Source organism: Podarcis vaucheri, assembly GCF_965113315.1.
Source record: "Podarcis vaucheri genome assembly, chromosome: 12".
NCBI classification, from domain to species: domain Eukaryota; kingdom Metazoa; phylum Chordata; class Lepidosauria; order Squamata; family Lacertidae; genus Podarcis; species Podarcis vaucheri.
Genome location: NC_138750.1, coordinates 34,480,139 through 34,496,606, shown reverse-complemented (window position 1 = coordinate 34,496,606; position 16,468 = coordinate 34,480,139).

Below are 16,468 nucleotides of genomic sequence, written 5' to 3'. Positions count from 1 at the left end.
ACACTTAACTAATAGCAAATTAACAAACAAACCACCCAATAACCAAAGCAAAGATTCTTCCTCTGTACAACAGTAAAGCAGGGTGCAATTTTCGAGTACGGAGTTCCTTACCTTCTGAAGTTAACACATAGTTGTTATCTTGTTTGGAGCGGGATATGACAGAGATCAGATGTTACAACAGGCACATCCAGAATAGAAATTCTATTCAGACCAAACATCTATGCTAGAGCACATGCTGAGAAAACACGATCTGACCCTGTTTATGGAAGAATGAAAGGAAAAAAGGAATGAAATATAGATGTGCTTACCAGCAAAAGTTGCTTGCTATGTATAAATAAAAGACTACAGCTGTTCAGAATACAGAGGGTGGTTGAAAATTATAGGTTACTTGCAAAAAAGGAAAATTAAGGGGGGGGGAACAGCTGAGGAGACGACAATAATGGAACCAGACAATAAGGTTGGGATGCACAAGCCCTAAAGGGAAAGGCAATTGTTCTGTGGTAGACCACAAGCTTTGCATGCAAGAGGTCCCTAGACCAAGTCCTGACATTCCTACAGTAGTTAAATGGATCAGGTTGCAGCATATAGCCTTTGCCACTTAGAAAAGACGATTGACCAATGCCTGACCCAGTATCGTCAATCTCATGTGAGCAAGAACTGGATTCTCAACTAGAAGAAGGCAGCAAGTCAGTGGTCTTTGAAGGCCCTTCCAGCTTTGTGAGTTTGTAAGGAAGCAAGGATGCAGGTTTTATTAAGAAACAACAACACGTGTGTGTCAGGAGTTCAGCCTATACTTGAATAGGGCCCTGGCAGAGGTATATGCATGGTCCTCCCTGTTCCCATTTTATCCTCACAACCTCCCTGTGACTGGGCTCAAGGTCCCCCAGGGAGCCTCATGGTTGAGTGGAGATTCAAATCTGGTCTCTCAGGTCCTAGTCCAGAACTCTAACCACGACACCACACATCATGAAGATGAGGAATGGATGACTGTGTTCCTTTTGCAGCTTCACCAATAAGAGATGAGCATTTGGGTCCAGTTCCTAGATCTACCCCTGGAGGAAAGGGTTTTCTTTGCAAAATATATCCTAGCTGGCTGGTTCTGTGTGGGTTCAAGGAAAGGAAAGAGACAGTGGACACTGACAAGCATTAGGGATGAAAGAGAAATTTGGTTCAGTTCTCATTTCTCAAAATTAAGCAAAATGCAGAGATCCTCCAAAATTTGCACTTCTCTGAATTTTGCTGTGCAGTTCTCAAACCCTAAGAAGTATGTAGAAATGCACATATTAGGGGAACATAGTGCCTTAAATGGCACATATTAGTGAAAAGAGCACATAAAAATGCATTCTATGTGTCAAAATCACTCTCACGCTAGATATGTATCGCCTTCTAAAATGCTTTTTTGTTTTTGATGAATACCAGCAATCAGGAGCGCCCATCCCCCTTTCCTGGGGGGGGGGGCACAAATTTGATTCACTGTGCCAAACTTGGAACTAAAAGCCAAAATTACATTCCAAACATGTGAAGAGCTTGATGGCAATACGGAGTAGATATATTATGCACCAGAAAACTCAAAGGAGATGTTCCAATCCATCAGTATCAGTTATTACCTGTCATAGTAATGCCTTTGAGGAGGACTGGAGTAACACAACCTCAGGAATGGAGGAAGCTATGGAAGCCGTTTTAGGGGAAGCAGGTAGAGAAGCCAATGCATTAGCAGAGCGAATTGAGCTTGCCAGTCCTATCGAGGGAATTGCTGCAAGTGTAATTACAAAGCAGATGCTGTAGAGCATGAACTATGTTGTCGTCTTCCTTTTAAAAGTTTCAGCGATACATTTTCCGGGAGATAATGCACCTCTGGTCGATATCATTGCAAATCCCAGTCCAATTTAAGGAGGAGATGCTTCATCGTTACCTTTATGAAACACATTGAACTTGTGCAACTCCAAAAGCTGATCCCATCCACCTAACACGCCTCTGGATTCTGAGTTCTCAGGGTTCTGATTGTTTTAAAGGTGGGTCTAAAGATGCTTCTTGGCAGAAAAGAGGTGGTGGTAGTGGTGAGGGAATAACAAGGAAATCTTACTCCTCTCTAAGCTATCGCTTGCATGATTGTGTGGCCCCACGGTTGGGATACTCACACATCTGCCAATGTAGGATACAATTTCATGCATCTAATGAAGTGGGCTGTGGCAAAATAACTTCAATACTCTTAGGGCTGATCCATACTTACCTTTCCTCTTTGCTTTAAAGCTCTGTGTATGAGCACTTTTAATTTTTCGCCTGGAGCATTCCCCATGAAATCCTGCTCTTTACCAATGAATTGCAGCAAACAGCAATCAGCAGAAAACCTGAATTGCCATTTGTTGCGCTTCGAATTTAAAGAGCAGGTTTACACGGCGAAAGTCCCTTCTCTAGAGGAGCATTAGTGGTAGTCCAACAACTGAGCTTTCCTTCCCCACACTGGGGATGTCTTGGTGGGTTGACCTCTCTCGGACTTCACTGGTGGTGGGAGCTTCCCAGCATCTTCTAGACCCTCAGCCACTCTCCTTAGGATTACTTCTAGAGTGTTTTAAAAAGGCATTTGTTATGCTTACTTGCTATATTATATAATAACCTGATACAGTCGAACAGAATCCATTCCAGAAGTCCATTCGACTTCTGAAACGTTCGACTTCCAAATCGCAGCTTCTGATTGACTGCAGGAAGCTCCTGCAGCCAATCGGTTGTGGAAGCCCTGCCAGACGTTGGTTTCCAAAAGAGCGTTCGAAAACCAGAACACTCACTTCCGATTTTCAGTCATTTGGGAGCCAGAACGTTTGACTCCCAAGGCATTCAGGAGTCAAGGTACAACTGTATAGATAATCACAGTAGTCAGAAAGGGGTAACTGTTTCCCACCTCATTCGTTTAATGCCTAAGGTGTCATGAAAAAGATTTATTCTTTGGATACTGAAATAAATTACCTTTGGATACTGAAATACATTTGTTAAAGCTCAGCTCTAAAGCTGTTTCCATATGTCGGGATTACATCAGTCTGTACTTAGACCAGTATACAATGTGACTGTAAAGCCTACATCAGTTACCCAATAGAACAGTTGTCTTCACCCTTTTCAGATCTTGCACTCACCTTCAACTCAAACATATTTGAGAGCCCATTTTGTAATTTTAAAACACATATATTTGTATGGCGGTAGCACTGCTGCTGCAATCTATCTTAGATTAGGCAATAACTCAGTAGTGGGTCTCAAACCACCAGTTAAAGACCTCTATGGTAGAATACATATATTTGCTCCGAAAGAAGCATACATTCTCTTTGACATCAAAAACCTTCCTCCAGATGGCACTGCTGAGTTAAGTCCGGCAGTCCTTTACTAGGAACGGGGCCTTTTTGGTGAAGGTGCCAACTTTGTCAAACCACTTCTCCAAAGGGGCCCATATTGTACTCTTTCAGGTCGTGGGGCAATTAGAAAATCTTTTGACTAAATCAATTTTGTTATTTTTGGATCTGTCTATGTGGAATTTGCAAGACCTTGCGGGGGTCACTTCCTGGGCTTCCAATTGCCCACTACCATGGGAAGGAAAAGCTGCCACACATTTCCCCGTGGCACGTATAAGATCTGTGGTGATAAAGTGACTACAGTGGTACCTCTGGTTGCAAACGGGATCCGTTCCAGAGGCCTGTCTGCAATATGAAAAGAGAGTAACCCGCAGCGGCGCATCTGCGTGTGGGGTGTGTGTTGCGATTTGGTGCTTCTGCGCATGCGCGTGATGTCATTTTGCGCTTCTGCGCATGCACGTGATGTCATTTTGCGCTTCTGCGCATGCGCAAGCGGCGAAACCCAGAAGTAGCCCTTTCTGGTACTTCCGGGTTGCTGTGGGACATAATCTGAAAGAACGTAACATGAAGCAAACGTAACATGAGGTATGACTGTATTTAAAAATCAAAGTGGCACATTTTCTAGTTACTAGAACATTTTCACAAATCTACATTGTCGACAACTGTATATAGATATATATATATCTCCACATGAGAATGCCCTATAAGACCCGCAGTGGTAAATGTGCCCAGAAGTGCACTAATTAACTCCAACTGGTCTCCTAGGTTGTCTAGTTAATGCTTCCTCTCTGGCTCTTCACTGGCCATCATGTATCATCGTTCAGCGAATGACAGCAGTCAGGTTATTAAAGGTGTAGATATTAAATTAACAACAGTAGTAAACATTGTAGCCGTACTTCACATCTCAGCAGAGCCAATGAAGTAGATGACACCAAATTCATGCTGATATGCTGGAATGACAGATGGGCGTCATTTAACACAATACATCAGTGGGCAACCCACGTACCACAGCTGTCCTCCACTAAATGAATTAGATCAGGGTAATTAATCTACGGCAGAAAGTATTGCTAAAGTGGGTCCTAAGCAGAATTAGAGAGGAATAAAATGCACAGCTATTTTTTCTCCCCTTAAGAGAGATGGCTGCATGAAGATAGAGCCCAAAACTGATTGCAAAGTGGTTTAATTCCATAAAAAAATATATACTTCTCATAAGGAAAAGAGAAACAATGCTGTATTCATAAATAATATTTATATTTATATATGAATGTTTATTTCACCCTCATTAGCATCAGAATCAGACACTTGCAAAGCAGGGGATGAAAGTCTGGGTAGTGATTTTGGCTCTGAGAAAGAATCCTTACCTCATTTGTTATCTGCAAAGATTGTGGCTCTTATTATTCTCTGCTCTGCTATTCCACTGATGTGGATCGAGTGTATTTTAACTGCTTTCTTTTCAATTTGTCTTTTTGTAATAGGGCAACTCCATTCCATTCACAGTAGGGTTGTCCGAAGGAACAATAATAATATAATAATAATTTATTATTAATACCCCGCCCATCTGGCTGGGTTTCCTCAGCCACTCTGAGCGGCTTCCAACAAAAGATTAAAAATACATTAAAACATCAGTCATTAAAAACTTTCCTAAACAGGGTTGCCTTCAGTTGTCTTCTAAAAGTCAGGTAGTTGTCTATTTCCTTGACATCTGATGGGAGGGTGTTCCACAGGACAGGCACCATTACCGAGAAGGCCCTCTGCCTCGTTCCCTGTAACTTCGCTTCTTGCAGTGAGGGAACTGCCAGAAGGTCCTCAGAGTTGGACCTTAGTGTCCGGGTTGAACGATGAGGGTAGAGACGCTCCTTCAGGTACTGGTGGAGAGGATGCATGCCTGCCATGACCCCAAACTCTACAAGACTTCAGTAGGCACATGTGCATCTGCAAAAGCAGACACTAGGGCACATTGTTCACAAAGCAACAGTGTAGCTTGACTAGGAAATCAGGGTACAAGTCGTCACTCAACCATGAACCTCCCTGGGTGACCTGAGATCAGTCACTGTCTTAGCCTAACCTGCCACACAAACTTGTTGTGCAGATAAAATGGGGAGGTGGATGATGATGATGATGATGATTTGAATGTATATACCGCCCTATACCCAGGGGTCTCAGGGTGGTTCACAGAATAAAATCAAGATATAAAACCACAAAATATCTAATAAAAATAAAAACAACAACCCAATAGCCCCCCCCCCCAAAGAACATTTTACAAGGGCATAGGATGTAAATTGGATCAACCAAAGACCTGGTTAAAAAGGAATATTTTTGCCTGGCGCCTAAAGGTGTATAATGAAGGTGCCAGGCAAACTTCTCTGGGGAGAACATTCCACAGATGGGGAGTCACTGCAGAGAAGGTCTGTTCTCATGTTACCACCCTCTGAACCTCTCGAGGAGGGGGCACACGAAGAAGGGCCTCAGAAGATTATCTCAGGGTAGGTTCATATGGAAAGAGGCAGTTCTTGAGGTATTGCGGTCCTGACCCATTTAACTGTGCAAGCCACTCTGTGCTGCTTGAAGGGGCAGGGCATAAATGTGAAAATATATAAATACATTTGCGTACTGCTAATAGTTACATTGGGCCCCCATTTCAAAAGGAAAGACTCCGTTCCAAGTTTTTAACTCATGGTCATAGGCACAGCGTTGATTCTTGCTGTGACTTGTCCAAGTGGGACCCCAGCTGTAGGCCTATTTGAGGGAAGCTGCAAGTCTCCATTTAAAATTTCCCACAATGCCCCTGGTGTGGTAATAGTATCAAGCTAGGACACTGTGAGAAATGTAGGGGGAAGTGGGGCAGATTGATGCAGAAAAATTCAATCTCATATTTTATGTAACAAAAATGAGTTAAATAATAATTTTTTGGCTTGATTCATGGCATAACTAATCAATATTATAATAGCAATCAAAAGAACCATTAAAGTTATAAGATAATGAGAATATAATGACTTCAGTAAAAAAAATGGGTTTTGTATCATTCTGGCCCACCTATGTGTAAAGTGTAAATTGTATGAGAATGGTAATTATTTGCAAAAATGTAATGAAAACATAATTTTTATTGTGAGAGATCATAATCAGCCTTACAATTTGTTACTTAAAATCTAAATTACGTATCAAAACTAACAGTGTTTCACACATATAGATTTTATGGCAGGTTTTCTTAACAAAACATCAAAACTTATATTAATCTTTCCTCAAACACCTATCCATTTTTAAAAAAAAACTTTGGGAAAACTTTAAAAGTATAAGAACTCACATTAGGTAGTCAAAAAAAAGTAATTTAAACAAAATGCTTATAAATAATAAGATAATTACTTAACATTTAGCTTCTATTGCACATTATATCCACTTAAGTAAATAGAAAAAGTATAAAGAGATGATGTTTGAAATGTGCCCTTTGGGAAATTTGGTTTTGGCAACAGCAAAACAACATCCTTGAAATCAACGCTTGCCTTATCTTCTACAATGGGGAAGACAAACATACAAGATCCTGTTCCCCCCCCGACATATGACACTTGATAATCAGTCATATTATATTTAGAAATGACTTTGGCCATATAGTAAACAACAGTTTTTTTCTTTCCAAATTTAATGAGTTTTGAGATTTCATGCAAACTTGTATATTGCACTATTGTACACTAGCAGGGCACTTTTATATGTATCAATGTGCCCCATGTCTCAGTGTATCAAAGTGCCCCAATGGCCATTTTCAAAAAACCCCTAACAATTATTAATAAAACCACTGAATTTATTTTAAAATCACGTATAATCCTGATTACTGAGTGGAATAACTTACCTTTGGTATTTTTAAATCTTAACTAAACGACGTAAAACAGTGTTGGAATACTTTTACATTTCACATAATATTTTAGTTGGCCGTGCTAAAAACACACCTACTCTCGTCAAACGCCAACGGCTAACTGGCAAGCGGTGCGGTCGCAACTGTTGTACTCACACATGTATAGATACATTTTAGTGATGTCGCGACACAAATAACATTTCTCGATATTGAAATATTGTTGGTGTATCAATGTGCCCCGTGTATCATCCCTTGGATGCCACCATTTTAATTTCTCCCATGCCTCAGACTGATGCTACCTCAGGGGTATTGTGGGAAATGTTAATGGCAGCTTGTAAGAAATTTAATGATAATGATGCTGATGCATGACCACACCAGAATCAACAAAACAAAACATCTGTTAGTCATTGCTAACTCAGTTTTGACTTGAACTGCGGGTTGAGGGGACAAAGGGTTGCGCAGGGTTGTATCTAAGGTTAGCTATACTCAGAGTAGGCCCACTGAAATTAATAGACTTGACTAACTTGAGTTCATGAATATCAGTGGACCTACTTCAAGTAGAACTCGGTTGGCTGCAATCCACTGATCCCAGTTCTAACCCTGCTGACTAAAGCAACTGTGTGATGCTAAAAAGAGAGAATTGGTAACAAAATGTTGATGCCATCATCTAAGTTGCCAGAAATTGCAAATATGCAGAAGAAACTGAATTAGAAATAAATGACACTTTATCAAGGTGTCAGGTGTCATGCAGTGATGGATGAGTCATTGAAGAGCTAGATGTTGCAGTGTCACTCTTCACACAAAAAAGTTTGGATCCTACTCATAGCCTTGTCGTAGTATTTTTTATTTTTAAACTGTTCTGGAAATATGTTGAGAAAAGCCAATCATCTGTGCCCCCCCAAACACCTTTATTCTCTAGTCTCTTCCTTTGTCATCTCTTTCCATACAGCTAAGGAGTTGCAGCCATGCTTATTGATATAAATCAACCATTTCGACAGCTCTGCAATGTGATGGTGTAAAGGCAATGGGAGCAGGATGGATGAGAACAGTGCTTTTTTTCTATAAAAAAAATAATGTTTAGGGGTACTCTCATTTTGATTCAAGAAAATCACCATTTTATAGTTCAAATTGGGGGAAAAAATACAGTAAACACAACGAAACTGACCAATCACCGTTCTAGATTCCAACTCCTACTTCACACATTAAACGCTCGCTTCCGTCTGAAACTCAGGAAAAACCCTGACAGGAAATGAGGCCACCATCGGAGTAGCAATGGAACTGATGATTCACCGTCCTAAAGAAACTAAAAATATCAAAAAATAATTAGTTTCTTCTCCCATTAGATTCACAAAATGTTTAACCCTGTGTACCCCCAGAAAAAAGCACTGGATGAGAGTGTACTTTTGTTGGCTTTCTGGACACTCAAACACAGTTTGAAATATCGGAGACACATAACCAGGAAATAAATAGTGACCCCCATACATCTCCCAAAGGATCCAAGATAACGACAGGTGCTGTTTTCACCTTACCAAATCCTAGCCAGTACAGGGATGTTGACAACAGAGTCTGCTAAACATGGAATGCCTCTCATCCACACAAGTTGTTCATCCATGTAAATACTTTCTCATTAAGCAATTACATCAGCCAATGATCCCTCAGACCATTAGATATCCATCTGTAGGATCTCTGCCAATCATTGAGCAAAACTCAAATGCAAGTTCTGTGGCAGGAGCAGAGAAGCAAAAGATAAACGATATTTGCAGTCACACTGTCCTTACAGCCTGAGGGAACTTCTGAACTTAAAGCTCTGGGGCTGCGATTTTGTATTCTAGGCCATATTTGTAACATACACTTGTCACATCAGCAACTTCAGATCCAATGAATTATGCCATATTCAGAACTATCAGAAACCATCCTGCATGATAATGTTGTCTGATCACTGGATCCAAAGCTATTTTTTCTAGAAAAAGAGGTGCCGGAACTCACCATGAACACCTCTGAGAATGGCAATGGTGCCCACCTGAGAGGTGCTGGAACTGAGTTCTGGAGAGTTCTGGCTGATAAAAAGCCCTGGCTGGATCCCTCCTTCAATAGAAACAATACAAAGAAGTGCAGTGCAGATCATTCTGCTACAGCAGTGCCAGTTGTACCCCACCTGATCTTGTGAGCCATGGGCTGTAGGATTAGAAACAATGGTTTAAATCAGGAATGAGGATCCCGAGACCTTCCGGATTTTGTTGTTATTGATCTGGCCTTGTTGATCGAGGCAGATGGGAGTTGGAGTCCAACAACATCTGAAAGGCCTCAGATTCCCCATTCTTGATTGAAATCCAACATAAGTTTTTTTCTTTTAAAGGCCTGTAATCTATGTTGACTAAATCATTCCCCATCATGTAATGTAACAATGAATGATATGGCAGATATCCATCATAAATGGGACAGGAAATATGTTAGATTATAGGACTTTTTAAAAAAAATCATGCTGGAATAAAAGGTGTAATATTAACATATAGCTCTCTGAGTCAGTTACATGCCTTTCACCAGCTTTGTGGCATTTCTGATTATTTCTGAAGACACAGAAAGATTTCATGAAAACAAAACATTCCCCTTAAGGCTATGCTCTGAGCCAGTATCAAAGATAGAGAATCTGTGGCTCTCCAGATGTTGTTGGATTCCAACTCCTATCAGCCCCAGCTAGGATGGCCAGGGGCCCAGTTTCAGACTGGAGTCAAATTACATTTTGAGGGCCCGGATTCCCCATCCTTGATCCACACACACACACAAACAAACAAACTGATGCAGCTCCTTGTTATTCCATTCAGAATATGAATTGGCCAGATGTCAGTACTGAGGCACAGGGAGTATACTAGGACATGCAGAATGTATGTCTTTCTCATCCCTAAGAGCATCAGGAAAGAAAGACTCCGGCTAGCAATGCTGGTTTCTGAGATAAACTAATATACTGCAAATGATATGTGATTGATATTGCTAGACTTCTGCGAGGAGGACCCTTGACATCCATGTGTGCCGTTTCCATCAGAGATAAATGAGATTTCATTCCATTCTGGGAGGTCTTGTCTACACATTCAAGATCCCATGGAGAATGATCTACTGTATTTTATTACAAGTGTGTATATGAATAAAGTCCACTGGCATTTTCTGCTGCCCTTCCTGTTGCCTCCTGGGCTTATTCAGTCTAGTGGAGGGGTGGCATATGTGCTTCTTGAATATACAGTATACCTTTTAATGAATTGGCATTAACTAATCAGAAATCAAGTATTTTGACTCAAAAAGGAACATTCCTACATATATTTCCTGCTCTGTAATTCACACCTTTTTCTTGTCAACATTTATCAGGCAGGTTTGAAAATATAATATCCCTCAGACAGACCATCGCTGCTTAGAAAAAGAAATAGCCTCTGAGAGAATCTGAGCGATTAGTGTTATAGGCTTTTCAGCTTTCTTTTTAAAGAATGGGCCTAACAAAATTTCCACCTCAACAATATACAGGGATATACAGTGGAACCTCGGTTGCCAAACAGAATCTGTTCCAGAAGACCGTTCCGGAAGACTGTTCAACTTCTGAAACATTCCACAACTGAGGCGCAATTGCCAGTCGGCAAATTCCATTGAGGAAAATGGAGAAACGTGCCTCGGAAGCTGTTTAACTTCTGAGGTGCATTCAAAAATGGAAGCATTCACTTCTGGGTTTTTGGCATTCGGGTTCCGAATTCTTCGGCTTCCGAGATGCTTGAAAGCTGAGGTTCCATTGTACTTTTAAAATCACATGTGGTAGAGGACGCAAATGTGCAAAGGGAATTCACATTCAAAACTGTCTCTCAAAACACCAAAGTATTGTGAGTCGTCTACTGAAAACTGAGAGGTAGAAAGCTAAGACACACCAAAGAGAGTGGTTTAGAAAGCATCATTATCATATGGAACTCACTGTCACAGGAAGCTCTGCTAGTTGCAAGCATAAATATGTTTGCTGTCAATAACGTGAAAAACTTATAGGCGTACTGTGGAATACCAGCTACTATAACAAAAAGAGCAAGCTCAATTTTCAGATGCATTATACTTTTTACTTGCTATTATGGATGTGGAGGGGGGGACATCCCCTAACCCCTCCCCCCATTTTAAAAGCACTTTTGGCCTCACCTTGTTTCATTTGAGAGGAGTAATCCAAATTCACTTTGAATTTTGCATTGGGCTAATGAGTTTCCCTGACATACCTTATCACTGCTAGGAGATTTAATAATGAGCTATTCAACATAATGCCTGGATCCTTCTCCCTCCGCCCCCACCTCTGGGGATTTTTACCAACAAACTTGTATTAGCACTAGAGCCAAACTCAATACACCCAAAAATAAACTACTGATTTACTCTGAAACATTTTGAATGCAGATTTCTGCTGATTTACTCTAGAAATTCTTAAATGGAGATTTAAAGACACCCGTCCTCTTCAATGCAGAAAGAGAAGTAGATCAAGGAGACTACTGGATTTGAGCCTGAAAACCTGCATAGCCTCTAGGAGAGTCTAATCTATTAAGTCTGCTATCTCTTCTCACACTCAATTTTATGAATGTTGCCAATGCAGACATTGTGCCTTTAACACCATCAGCTTCTCCCTTTGCTAAATACAAGCCTGCAGAAAAGTTCTGAATAATTCAAAAACTTGCTCAGTGCTTTGTGCCATTTTGGTTAGCCTAATAAAAATATTGGCCTAATGTGGATTTGTGGATCTGCTCCATTCCCTGCCATAAAAAAAGAAGTTTCATCTTGACGTGGAAATTTTGTTAGGCCCATTAAGTGGTGCATCAGTAAAACTGCTAGTACATTTGCAAACGCTAAGCAGCGTCTGGTATGGCTTCAAAGTAGATGAGGAACAGTGTGCTGAGATTCCTGCATTTTAGCGCGTTGGACTAGAGGACCCTCAGAGTCCATTCCTGCTATGACTCTATTAAGTCATCTGAAGGCAGCCCTGTTTAAGGAAGCTTTTAATGTTTAATAGATTATTGCATTTTAATATTATGTTAGAAGCCGCCCAGAGTGGCTGGGGGAACCCAGCCAGATGGGTGGGGTATAAATAAATTATTATTATTACTCTTATTATTATTATTATGTACACAAGAATCAGGGGTGGTTTAAGGGCACTGGCCGCTGTGCTGCAGGGGTTGCGTGTTGAGTCCCACAGTTGCCACCCCCCAAATAATTCACACTTCACACATCAATTTTTGTTTGGGTTTTTGGCATAATTTTTTGGCCACAACTTTATTCAATACAAAATATGTGAGTGGTTGCTTAGGCACTGGTTATGACTATCTGTCCACGCCCTCAGGGACAGTGCTGGCATTCCGGACACCAGCGGAAGCCAGAGGCATTCCGGACACCAGCGGAAGCCTTAGTGGGAAACAAGTATTGGGTGAGAAAATGAAGCTGGGCAACAGTCCCTCACTTCTCACCCTCATGTTCCTTTGGGGCTTGCACGGCCCAAGTCCGATGCCAGGGACAAGGACGAAAAGAATGGCAAGCCCCTGGATTCCTTTAACGGAATTCCCTTCGCATCATTTGGAGGGGTAGGCACTTACCCCTCCAAGAACCACCTTAACCAGTGCCTAACCGCCATGGAGCCATAAGCTCACCGCCAAACCACTCACAGCCCCAGCCAAGCCTTTAGCTTGGCCACCACTGCACCTAGCCAAGCCTCGTTCCCAGAGGCAGAAAGGTGCACCCCATCAGCCCTAAAAAGGGGCGCAGCTTGAAACAGAATCAAAGGATGGGAAATCACATCACCATCCAACTCAAAAATCCTCTTAGCCACCGCAGAATTGATGCGTTTTCTGGCCCTTTCTGTGGCTGCGGGGCAACGGCTGCCCACCCAACTGCGGCGTTGCAGTAACTTAGACCAGAATATTTTAGCCGACGGCACCAATGTTCGCAGCATCTCCAAGTCACTCAAAATTGCAGCACGAAGTGAGAGACAGTCCACGGATACCAGGTCGTTCTCACCCAGCTGTACCACAATAGCCGTGGGCGGCCCTTCCAAGAGCAGCTGCCTCCGAATCATTGGCAGAAACTCTGACCAGCGCATTCCCCGCCTGGACACCCACGACAGCTGAACATGTGGAGGGAAGCCGAGACCTGGACCCAGCCTAGACTGCCTTGCTGCGACTCCAGCCCAATGGATGATGCTGTGCCCCACCAACCATATGCGAACAGCCGCCAGACCTGAGATAAACAAAAACAAACAGTATAAGAATCCAACAGTGTTAACGAACATAGCCCCGAAAGGCATCCGACTTCCAGCGCCCCAAATCCTTTATCCTAGCGGCCGACAAGCCCCAATGAGCAGCCATTGTTGCGGCCCCAATCCTGAAGGAGTGAGGGGCGAAACCATCCGACGTGCCGTCACAAGCGATAATCGCTTTACGCATCACCTGTGCAAACTGGTGTCTCGTCAGGGGCGACCCATTTTCATGTCTAAGCAAAGGCCCATCACCCGTGACGCGTACTGCTAAGTACTTACTAACATCCTTTACAGGGCAAGGGCCTGCTTCTCCCGTAGCAGGGAGACGAATGACGGCGCCCCTACCTTTCTGATCAGTCTTAGAATTTCTGACTGTGATCCTCAATTCTGCGGGGGTTAGCTGCACGTCCTTGAGCAAAAGGCCCCTGGAACGGCCATCCCTGTTGTTCTCCAAAACCAGCTCACCCACTCTCAGAGCTCCAAAAAAGGCAATAGAAAAGGCAGCCGAAAAAAGGCGAGCCTCATACCCTGACCAGCATACCTCCCGCAGCCTCTTGCGCATCCTGCTCAACAAATCAAAGGAAATGGGGCACCGTGAGGCTGGCTGGGACGGACGAAGTCTGCCCCAGCCTTCCAGGGCCCTGCGCACTATATGCTTCGCACAAGGGTCCTTATCATAAAATGTCTTACAGAAAAATGTTATGGCAGCCGCCTGTATCTTAATAGTTCTCGCTGCCCGCCCCAACTGAAATAAATGCGCCAAATACTTCAGCACCTGCGAGGAGGCGGGGGGAACACCCTCTAAATTAGAGGTTGTCCTGCGCATAAACGTCAAAAAATCAGTCCAAGCCTTTGTGTAAGACCTAAGGGTAGAAGGAGAAACCGAAGCCGCTACTCCCTGCAAAACTAATTGCTGCCAAGGTTCCAGAGATGATCCGGGAAATATTCCGGACGAATCCGTGCCTCTGGAACCAGGAGTCTGAACCGCTCCATCTGAAAACGGGACAGAGCATCAGCAATATCGTTAGACACCCCAGGAATAAAACGTGCAGAAAACACTATATTATGACGTAGACAATGCAACACGAAGGCCTGCAATAAGGCCGACACCCTGGGAGAGCGTGATGACAGTTTTGCCAGCACGTTCACCACCGCCTGATTATCAGTCCAGAAGCAGACACGACGGTTCCTGAATTCCTCGACCCACAAATGCACCGCCACTGCAATGGGAAAAAACTCGAGAAATGTTAGATCCCGTGTGATTCCTCCACCCTGCCACTCAGGCGGCCAACGCTCTGCACACCACCGTCCCTTCCAGTAAAGACCAAAACCCAGGGAACCCGCAGCATCTGATTGCACCTGGAAATCATTTTGCAAGTTTAGCGTATCTTGCCATAATGACACCCCATTGAATTCCTCCAGGAATTCCAGCCATATGGAAAGATCAGCCTTCACCTCCTTAGATAGGCGCACCCTATGATGAGGGGCCCTCAACCCCACAGTAAGGCGAGCCAGGCGCGAACAGAAAGGGCGTCCAGGTGCCACCACCCTGCACGCGAAATTCAGATGCCCCAACAACGACTGCAGTTGTAAAAGAGATACTTTCTTCAACGGGAGGAGATCCTCTATGACCTTCTTCAAGGCTACTAGTTTGTCCATCGGCAAACTAGAGGTCTGGGCCACCGTATCCAACAGGATACCCAAATATATGTCGGGTAGAAGGACCCTCGGTCTTTTCCGAAGCAAGCGGAACTCCCAGCTCCTGCGTAAGGTCAGCAAAGGCCTGCAGCAGCACCGAGCACTCACCAGTATCGTGGGCAGAGGCCAATAAAAAATCATCCAAATAATGCGTGACCCCGCCCAATCCTGTTTTAAATTTAAGGGCCCATTCTAGAAAGGTGCTAAATGATTCAAAAGCCGCGCAGGCTACTGAGCAACCCATAGGCATAGCCTTATCAAAGTAATACTTGCCCTCGAACTGAAAACCCAGTAGCCAAAAATCATCCGGATGAATTGGGAGAAGGCGAAATGCCGACTCAATGTCGCATTTTGCCAATAGAGCAGCGGGGCCGAACCTCCTAATCATCTTGATCGCCTGATCAAGAGATGCATACTTCACAGAGCAAAGCTCTGGGGGGATGACATCATTAACTGAAGAACCCCTGGGATGTGACAAATTATGAATCAAACGAAATTCACCTGGAGCCTTCTTTGGGACAATACCCAATGGGGATACATGCAAATTATGAAAGGGAGGGGCATCAAAAGGCCCGGCCATCCGACGCATGGCCAGCTCCTTTGCAATCTTTCTGCGAGCGACGTCAGGTTGCTCACGAATCGATTTTTGGTTTGACGGATTCCGTGCCACGGGAGGCATGGCTACCGGAATCCGGAAACCAACAGAAAAACCATCCCTCAAATAATCTGCAGCAGCTCTGTCAGGATAAGACTGCAACCAAAGTTGCAGGGCCGGCAACCGCACCGGGGTATGAGCCATGACAGTCAAGAGCTCATTTTCCTGTACCTGGGGCAGGAGCGAGAGGGGTGTTTTGTTTGGGGGTTTGCTGAGAACCCCCTTTTCCGCCACGAAAGGGCCGCCGATTGCCAAAACAAGAGGAAGAGGGATGCGAACCACTGCATTTCTCGCAAATGTGGGCGTACCTGCACCCCTGTCGCTGACAAGAACCCTTATTATAATCCCAGCATGGGAAACGGCGGCCAGTCCTAAAGGCCCCAATCTTCAACTTCTGCTGCTCCGTAGCCTTCTTGTCGATGAGCGGAGCCACATGGGTGGTCCACACATCGAGATCCTTACGATCCCATCGCGCTGAGGGAATCCTAGCGGCACGGCGCCTGAAGTTCTCATCATACTTTATCGCAGCTTTTTCACCAGCTTTGGTGAAAGCCGAGCGAACAATAGACAAGTAAACTATCAAATGAAGAGATCTCCGTGGGTAAGCCGCCACCACTACTCCAGCAAAGACCTGGAAACAATCGAGCCAATGCTCGAAGGTCCTGTCCGCCGAGGGAGCGCCCTGGCGC